Here is a 9,858-nt window from a genome sequence, read left to right as displayed (position 1 = left end):
TAACGCCAGGTACCTATCTTGAGCGTACGCCAGAATCTGTACAAATGCACCTTTGACCTCACCACGTGGCCCACTCGGATCGGTTCTTAATCGTAGGAGACACCAACGAGACGAAGAGGAAGTTCAGGAGTTCACCACTCGCTATAAATAGTCTGAACACCTGACGTCACACTTCGAGGCTTGGAGTTACGCCAGGTACCTACCTTGAGCGTACGCCAGAATCTGTACAAATGCACCTTTGACCTCACCACGTGGTCCACTCGGATCGGTTCTTAATCGTAGGAGACACCAACGAGACGTAGAGGAAGTTCAGGAGTTCACCACTCGCTATAAATAGTCTGAACACCTGACGTCACACTTCGAGGCTTGGAGTTACGCCAGGTACCTTTGTACCTTGAGCGTACGTCAGGATCCGTACGAACGCACATTCAGAACCTCGCATTTATTTCACACGGAGATTCGCTGTCGAATCTTACTTACATGAAGGACTTATGTACATGTATAAAACAGCATTATACATGAATTGACATGTACATGTAAAATAACATTATACATTGCACGCTGCACGCAAACGACCGAAAGTGCAGCTAGCAAACATCACCTTTGACCAATCAAAACACAGAAATAGAAAGCTTACGTCACTGCACGCTTAAATGCGTGATTTTAGATTGAGAGGGCCACAACAAGTTGAGAACTCTTCTGTCGCTTACTCATTGACGAAAAAAGGTGTCATTTGGTATCGCAAAAGGCCGCACCACTCGGTGCCTAGATATGCCACTACCATCGGGTACCATCCCACGCGTTGCTCATCTCGGCTGCAATCTTCAGTAGCAAAGAAAGGAAAATCAAGCAAGACAAATAAGAGTCTTAAGAGTCGCTAAAAGGATACTTGGTTATTGCTTGGCAACCGCGCTCCCGCTCTTTCAGAATACCACATAACCGAGACGTGCACGGTGGCAAAAAGTCTGCGCGGTAAAATGTCACGAGAAGCGTTCATTCTTTTTCTTCTTCTGGAGTGCGTGTTGCCTACTTGTTGTCAGAAGTTGCAAACCTTCCCCGGTACACTTTAGGAATGTGGCTTTCCAATGCATTAGAGACAGAAACATTCGTGAATAGAGCAGCTAGATGTACACGAACTCCATTTCACTCGATCTCATTAAACTGTTTTAGAACACGGTGTTGTACTGATCGTGATATACAGCCCGTCATTTGAACTAGTTTCTCGTCAACCCCATTTCACTCGATCTCATTTTCAACTGTTTTAGAACACGGTGTTGTACTGATCGTGATATACAGCCCGTCATTTGAACTAGTTTCTCGTCAACCCCAAAGTCCTCCTAGGGCTACTTCTACAGTTTTACTGCCTTAACAGGGAGACGTGGCCTTCTGTGAAATTCATAGGCCCTGCTGTCATGTTGAACAGAATAACCTACAAAAAGGGCGTCCTAACTGTGTTTGTATTAAATAAAATAGACTCGCCACAGGAAATCGCAGGGATATCCTTACATAAACGATGCAGAAGTTTCCCAGTGTTGCTTATCAATAAGGTACGGATGCTGCGAGGGTCTTGGCTGGGACGGGCCGCGGCAACATCTCTTGGTCATTATGTCCCCTCCCTCACCATCACAATACACATGAAGATAAATTGAGACCGTGAGACGTGAGGGGGATGCTCATTGCTGAGACGTCGTGTGCCCAGCATACGATACTCATTGTCGATCGCTGACGGGTGTTTTGGATACTTTTTCTTGGTCATGAAGAAGATATCTTGTTTTCCTTAGTTGTGAACTTTGATCCCCTTTGGCACAAAACGTGTTATCGCCAGTAATGCAATAACAGATCAAGATGCCCAGACAGGACTGTATTGTTGTAGTCGTTTTGAAAGTGATATGTTGGAGGCAGAGAATGGATATATAGATGAGTTAGGACCCATCTATTGAGAGAAGGAGGTGTTGAGTAGAGGTCTTAGTAGGAGATAGCAGTCTAGGGTAGGGAACGGAACATTGTGCAGATGGTTTAGGATTCTGTAAATAAAAGTTGAGTTGAAGACTAATGCTACTATATGGCGGTGGTCGGGTGTTTTCCTTCCTTTGGCTTCCTGTACGTTTTCTGTTGAAACATCGTGTTTTAAACGAAATTTGTGTTTGCTTAGTATGGAATAGTTTGAAATGCTAAGATTATAAAGATTGATCTAGAACATTATATAATAGTTGTGGGCTGTGGGTTGCGCTAAAATGGGCCCATGGGCTAAAATACTGTGAATTGTTTTTTTCCAGTAATAACGAGTGGGGTTTAAAGAGAAAAGAGCTGACAGAAGGCACGCTGTTTCCGAAATGGATGACCCCATGCATTTCACAGAACTGTGTTTACCCATGATACTTTACGATTACGTTCTTCGCTTGATGTCCAATGTCGTCCAGATGCTTAAAAACAAATCAATAAATAATTGGTAAAGTTATCTCTATACTCAACATTTGATACTTTTTCAATTCTTAAGATTAAGACTCTTAATATTTGCTGTATGATAAGATTGTATAAGGTGTCTCCCAGACCCAGCAAAGCCCTTGAAATCTACCCCACTCTTGGCGTCCCACGCTGCCTCTTCTAGTGTACTCAAACCTTAAACCCCCTTCAGAGAAAGCTGAGAGAGAAATCAATTTTCCCGCACGTACGGACGCATAGCGTGTCGGGGGACAACAACGCGTCGCATAGCCCAGCTTCTCAAACTTCATTTTAATGACTAATAGCATATAATGGGTTTATTCCATGCAATGACTTTCCTTAAAATGTAGGTCGGTGGAAAAACTGGTTTGATGAATTACGTTTCTGCCGAGTGATAATAGCGAGTAATTGCGACGGTTTTAAATTACCGTCTACTCAAACGAATCCAGTGTTTGTGAACGCTAATACCACCCGTACCAACAAAGTTTGTGACTTAATAAGCTGTACGTGAGGGATTGTACCGGACAGTGGGTTATTATTCCTTGAGCAAAGTGGAGAGGCAAGACCGCGAGATGAAAGCGGTAATGTCATCTTAAGATGTCGCAAGGAAAGACACCCTTGATTAGCAAACACACGAGACATGTATTAGGGCACCCGAGCATGGTTGGCGTGTTTATTGTCGGTGGTGCCCGAAATCAATGAAAGCCTGTAATCGAAATTGTCCAGAACTTGATGAGAGCTAATTCGTCCAGACAAATGAGGTTCTTGTTGAACGTGGTTGTGAGGCAATGAAAGATGCCTTAAAGGAACCACACATCTTGTATTTGTTATGGCTAAAAAGTGGAATTTCATTTTGAACCTTGCTCTTTTGAGACGCTAGGTGGCAGCAAATTTACCAGTTAAGTCCATAGTTATCGGCAATGTACGCATGCTCAGAATGATGTAAATAATAAGTCTACCTGGTAAGTCCGCTGCCTCCGATAACGTACCAAAGTCTCCCATTGTAAAGAGAGGATATTTTATGTAACTCCTTCATTAAACATTAAAATAATTATTGCTCCCCATCTAGATAGAAGACATGGGCTTTAGACGATAACTCAACACTAGATTTGTTACATCTGTGTCGCCACCCCCCCTTGTGCACGCATTGCTATAGTGATTAAAATTGAATTGTAGAAACTCTCTATCAGTCCTGCCGTTTCATTGATGATAACAATAACCGCACCACACGTGCGCACCCACAAAGAAATCTAAATGTTCGTCAACATTCGCCACATTCATATTTAAAAATTCTAAACAGATATGTTTAATTTTACAAATCAAACACAGTAAGGTGTCTGTGATGATGCAAAACATATCAGCAATTGCGTGGAAGGACACACCATCGCTAAATGAAGCCATACATCAGACCACGCTTAGTATCCTTGCCGGCAAGGTCTCACATTTGATTAGAGGAAAACACTGTCAGAATAAAATGTGACTTCGCCAGGACGATAGCAATGCAAGACATTCCAAGGTTTTTGCTTGTATTGACTAATGATGTGATTGTGATGTAGCCTTGTATGTGCTCTAGAATACGTAATAAGGCTGCCCTCATTTCAAAGATGCATGCTAAAGCAATGGATACGGGTATGATACCACAACAACGCCATATATTCCTCTTTTAAATGTTTACACACACGTGTCTTGGACGAGCACATTAAATCTGAGCGTATTTAAAGGGAACGTTTACCTTTGGTTTTAATCCTAAATAATGTTAATGTAGTTGTAGACAAACAAATTAACCTGTGGTCAAGTTTTTGAGATATCGCCGAAATTACACTGGAAGAGTAATCCGTTAATGGAATAAACATTCTGAGAAACGTATATGACAGTAACGTTTCGCAGATTTAAACTTTGGGAGCTAAAAACTGAATCACATTACTTCGAAGTGATTTTTTGTCTATACTATCGAAGTCGGCAGTACTTCTCACTGGAAAGTAATTGTTTGCCAACATGATACATGTATGAAACGGCGACATTTTGGTAACTTCATTGTACGCCTGTCATGGAAGACGATTAGATGTGTTTCTATGTTGTTTCGTTTTTGTTATTTTGTGTCTCCATTTGTCAGACGCATTTGATTCGACATGATTTATATTTTATTTATCGAAAATTCCAGTCAAACAGAATGTGTTGAATATCCGATATTTTTATGAAAAAGTCCCTTCAGTCTATCGTCTTTTACTAGTAAGGGGATGGGGATTGCTTTAATAGTCTAAAGAGGTTTTGAGCGTCAAACTAGGTTATGTGCTATGTTCTCATCTATACACTTCAAAGGTCGAGATGTAGAACAAAGAGACATTGCAATAAATTATTATATACACACACACGTGTACTGCATCTCTTTGGAACCCTTTCGAATATTAATTTATAATTTGGCTTCCCTTAGTTGTTGTTGTTGTTGTTGTTGTGTTTGGGGGTTGAACTTGCATAAATTAAAATACACGCTGCACTTTTCCTTTATGTGCTGTGCTCATTGTTGGTGATTTGTTTATCTTTCACGATGCTTCGGCTTAAAAGTTGATCTAATTTGCATGGTTGAATTGAAAACGATGACTTCGGATTTATTCCAGTGTTCTGCTTTTTCCCTGTGCGTTGTTCCTTCTGCTAGGGTACTACCATGAAGTCCGTTTTAATGCCGCACAGGAAATTAAAAAGCACAACATTTCAGTCAGGAGCTATCCCTATTCCCTTGCGAATGAAAATAGAATTGAGTTAGCCAGCGATATTGGTCGAATTAATTGGATCTAATACCTTCAACCATTACGTCACAAAACGTACTACCGACGGCTGTTGCTTCAGTACAAGCTTATGCTTCATACCGCTGTTTTGTTATGATTTCGAGAACCAGAACTATACATCCGTGGCAAAAATGCACATAATTTGTAACACCTACCCAGATATGCTTAAGATTTTCTTAACTCTTTCGTAGTAATCTTTCGTTTGGTGATATTTAAAAGAAGGCTCATTTGAAACTGTTGATCATTTTTGAATCATCAAATTTATAAATGATTACACCCAAAACAGCCGTCTAAATTCTGAACGCACAAGCAAGTGCACGTGAGACTCTCAGGTTGACTGACTAAAGCGGGACATTTCAACGCGTATCGTGGACGTTTCTTAGGCAGTGGCGTAATTAGAATTCTCTCGCTTCCCTGCTCAACCAAAATCGCCCGTAAAAAGTATTCAATTCTGAGACTGTTTGATGAGGACCTCCACAAAAATAATTCATTACGTTCATGGCCTATTTAACCGAAGTTCCAAACATCAGGTCTGTCTTGCGCTGTGTTTGTATATGGCGGGTCCCTACAGGCCTGACGCAGAGGGACGAAGAGCCAGAAATACGACGGTTAAAAGTTGATCCGTGCTCTCAGTCTAAAGTCTCACGCGGTTCCAATAATCCGATATTTCAAGTCAGTGGCATAGATTTGTGCCTCACACCTCCGTTACAAATAATATTATGAGTGAACTGTAATTACATGAGACCCATTACTAGTCCATATACATCCAGCCGCAGCAGCAGACCTTCATGATTTACGTGACCGTTGTGGTCTCAGCCACCGATGTCCCCCGGGTCTCGACATGCCAGGAACCCGGTTGTCTTCTTCGTCGCGCCCGCTCTGTACCAATCCCCTCGGTAATTCTCCCCGGAGGTACAAGTTTCCTCGTAGATGAGTATTGATCCAACGAGAATGGATCCAAACAATGTAATGGTGGGGCATGGCGATATCCATATTGGGCTTCCCTTCACTTAAAAACTATACGCCCGGGAAGGCTTTTCGGTCGGGATGTTGCAGACGTGATCAAGGCCGAGTTTCAGCTCCGAATCCCCCACGGCTCTCTTGCTATCGGACACGGTCTCGCTAAGTGGTAAAATGGTAGCTATAGGGTCGAGTAGAGATATTTACATTATTATAGGTCTACAGTGGTGATATTTCTTGCCAGCGTTTTGGTTCTTTAGATGCAGGCGCACCATTGTGTTACACTTCAGTAACACTTTACAACCCGTTTTTCTGTTAAAGGACCTATGCTGTTAAATTCTATTCATAAGATCTAAATTTAATTAAGATGTCGAAACCATCAGTGTATCTTTGGTTTATTGAGTGTGAACCTGGTTCAGGAGGAAAGACAATTTTATTTTGGCAACCGAGGAGCCACTGGACCCATAGTCAAGTTGTTATACCACTTTACATAATAATGAGCTTGTTTGGGAGCTCCTCCCACCTCCAATAAACACTGAACATCTCCCTTTTGATCGTTTTCTTTACACCTATCAGTGCCTCTTCTTGCTAACAAGGTTACACGTTCCAAAAACTCCCGGTTGGAACTAAACCGGATTCCAAATCCCAGAGGGAGTCTGACCCATTTATGTGTCGGGCTGACCCGGCAACTGGTCAAAAACTGCGATCTGAACTATGACTCTTTGTCGGTTTGACTCATTCCTGGGTCGAGTCAGTTGACACAGATTCCTTGTCACGCTGACTCGAAACTGAGTCATGCCCTACGGGACCCGCATTCGAGTCAACGTCTGACCCGGGAGTTTGTAGAGTGCATGTTTAGAGTGCATACTGGTCGAGTTTAATTGAAGAGAGAGAACCTCTTTGAGGTTAGCACTCGATCATCCTTAGTGATAGACAGAAAGGCTTCCATCATGCACATTCCATTGCAGATAATGACCCACTCAAGATAATGAAACCCATTCTAAGATCAAAGGCATTCAAACAAGGTTAGATATTCTGAATACCTGTAATAAACAACATTGATGACACACTGATGACACGATAACCAAGTTTAGTATGGCAGCAATGAAAACATGTTGTTAGTTTCTTCTTCAAAAAAACAGTCAACTAATTTTGTCGTCATTGTGTTGCCTCCATATAATATTGAAAAAAACGTTCTTTGTCAGAGTGTAGTACGGGTTAATGTAATGCTTATTTGTAAAATAATGTTTTCTTTTTCCTTCACTTGATTTGTTCTAGCCAGATTGAAACGGGTAAGGCATTAATTGTTTGACGTCCGTCTTGCGGTGGTGAGGAATAGCGCCCTCAACTTTCAGCAAACGTGGCAACTGTCCCGTCACAAACTTTTCTTCATATATAGACGCATGCTTGCCTTTCAATTTAACTTTCAGATAAGCATTAAAGTGCTGTTTGAAGTTATGGGGGATGTGTAAACCCTTGATTCTTTTCTCTAATGGGCTGGTGGACCTGAACATGTTAGGGAACTTGTGTTTTCCAGTATCCTTTGATTTATCCGTCAGGAGAACGGCATGAGAACAATCTTACAAGCCCAATGGTGTCATTCGATATAGTCATGCGTTGAAGACAAAGCTTTCAAGTCTGTGTTATGATTGGTCCACGGTTTATTATGGCAACTCATTGGATTGTTCCTACACTGCCCAAGCTGCATTAATGTGTGCATAATTACGTTTTGTACATGCATGTATGTTGTTTGTTTAGAGGGTGTATACCCCTAATAAGCACAGATGTGAATTGCATGTGTGAATTGTCTGCGAATCTCTTTGTAAAATGGATGTGAGGTCAAATGTAGATCTGGTAGAATCCTGCGAGGCACTCGGGCAAGTGCTTGTCTGGCGTTATTCACGAGCATCGAGGTGTGACAACAGGGGTGGATTTCACAAAGGTAGTCCTAACTTAGGACTAGTCCTAGGCAATGCTAAGAGATAGGACCAGTCCTAGGTTAGGATGAGTTACTGGTCCTAACTTAGGACCAGTCCTATCTCTTAGCATTGCCTAGGACTAGTCCTAAGTTAGGACTAACTTTGTGAAATCCACCCCAGATGTTTATGTTTTTGCATGCTTGCATGTTTCTGAGGGCGCTATTACGGATATCCATAGAAAATTTTGACAGGCTACATGAGGGCGCCCTTTTCATAACTGACGCAGTTTGTGGCAGCTCCATCTATGTTCAACCAACTGTCCTCTCAACCATAATCACCTATCTGATTTTAATAGTCACAGTGCACGTTGTATACTGCCACCATGCGTCAAATGGATTGCTGTGGGTCAGGGTAAGGTTTTGGATTAGCTTATGTATCCAGTTTGTATGTGTGACGTCATTCCACTCTAATTTCGGCCAGACTATCGAGACAAACTAAGGTGGGGAGATTACCCATCCTGTCTAAACGCCACCGCTAAACTAGTATGCAGAATATGCTATCAAAATGCACACAGGTATTGATATCTTTGTCTTTAAGATTATCTTTGGATTATGGATTAAGAACAATATTCCTGCCCCTTGATAGTGCTAAAAGTCTGATCAATTGAGGTTGATCAACAGACACCAAAAGGCATAACGCTCAGGATACACAGTGTCACTCTGCAACTGCCTGTTTTTATTTATGTTTCTTCGTTTGTTAAATATAACAATTACATCACCAACGTTTTTACATAATAATTTTACGACTCAAGTACATACACTGGCCATAAACACGCTAAATACAAGTATAACGTAGCAAATCAAAACCGCAACCATTACTCACTAACGTGTGTTCCTTGCCATTACAAGCACATAGAGAAAAAAACGTACCCCCCCCCCCCCCCCCCCCGTCCGTTAGAAATTAATTAATTCCATGTTTACTAACTTAATTGTTTTCCAATAAAAAACGTTGGGTTCTTTCAGTTTCACAATACGGAAACGTTCAAAACTAAGTGGCAAGTATTAGTATCTCCGAAACCTAAGTACGTTTTTCTTTTTCATTTTAGATTAAATCTATCTAATTATTGTTGTTTTGTTCTTCGGATAACTTGGATCATGAGAACATGTTGGTTTTCAAAAAGCAATTATGAATAACAAAACAAAAATCATTTTTATTTTTGCGTCTTCCATTCAGGAAAAAAAACATAACAATTGTGTTTCTACTTTGTATTCATAGAGACACTTTAATAATATAATGATCTTTTTAAAGTTATGTTTATATCAACTGTTTTCAAATTCTCGTTTCTCTGGCGAACGACAACAATCCACAACCATATATAGCCTTGTAAATTATTCGAACTGCCACCAGAATTCTTACCTCTTCCAAACAAAGCTTTGCTTTCTGTTTGGAATGACAAATATTGTTTAAACAATTTATGAACAAACAAAATTGATGCATCCCCTGTAACACATTGTGCTAACATTAGATGCCATGCCCAAATGTGCGTATGCTGTTCATTCGGGTTGTGTTTTAAAGGCAGTGGACACTTTTGGTAATAACTCAAAATTGGTTTTAGCATAAAAAAAATTACTTGGTAACAAGCAATGGGGAGCTGTTGATAATATAAACATTATGAGAGAATTCTTTTGAAGTGACGTAGTTTTCGAGAAAGAAGTAATTTTCCACGAATCTGATTTCGAGACCTCAAAATTAGA

Source organism: Asterias rubens, chromosome 9 (genome assembly GCF_902459465.1).
Source record: "Asterias rubens chromosome 9, eAstRub1.3, whole genome shotgun sequence".
NCBI classification, from domain to species: Eukaryota; Metazoa; Echinodermata; class Asteroidea; order Forcipulatida; family Asteriidae; genus Asterias; species Asterias rubens.
The sequence above is the reverse complement of the archived record's forward strand: the minus strand, read 5'-3'. Positions refer to the sequence as shown.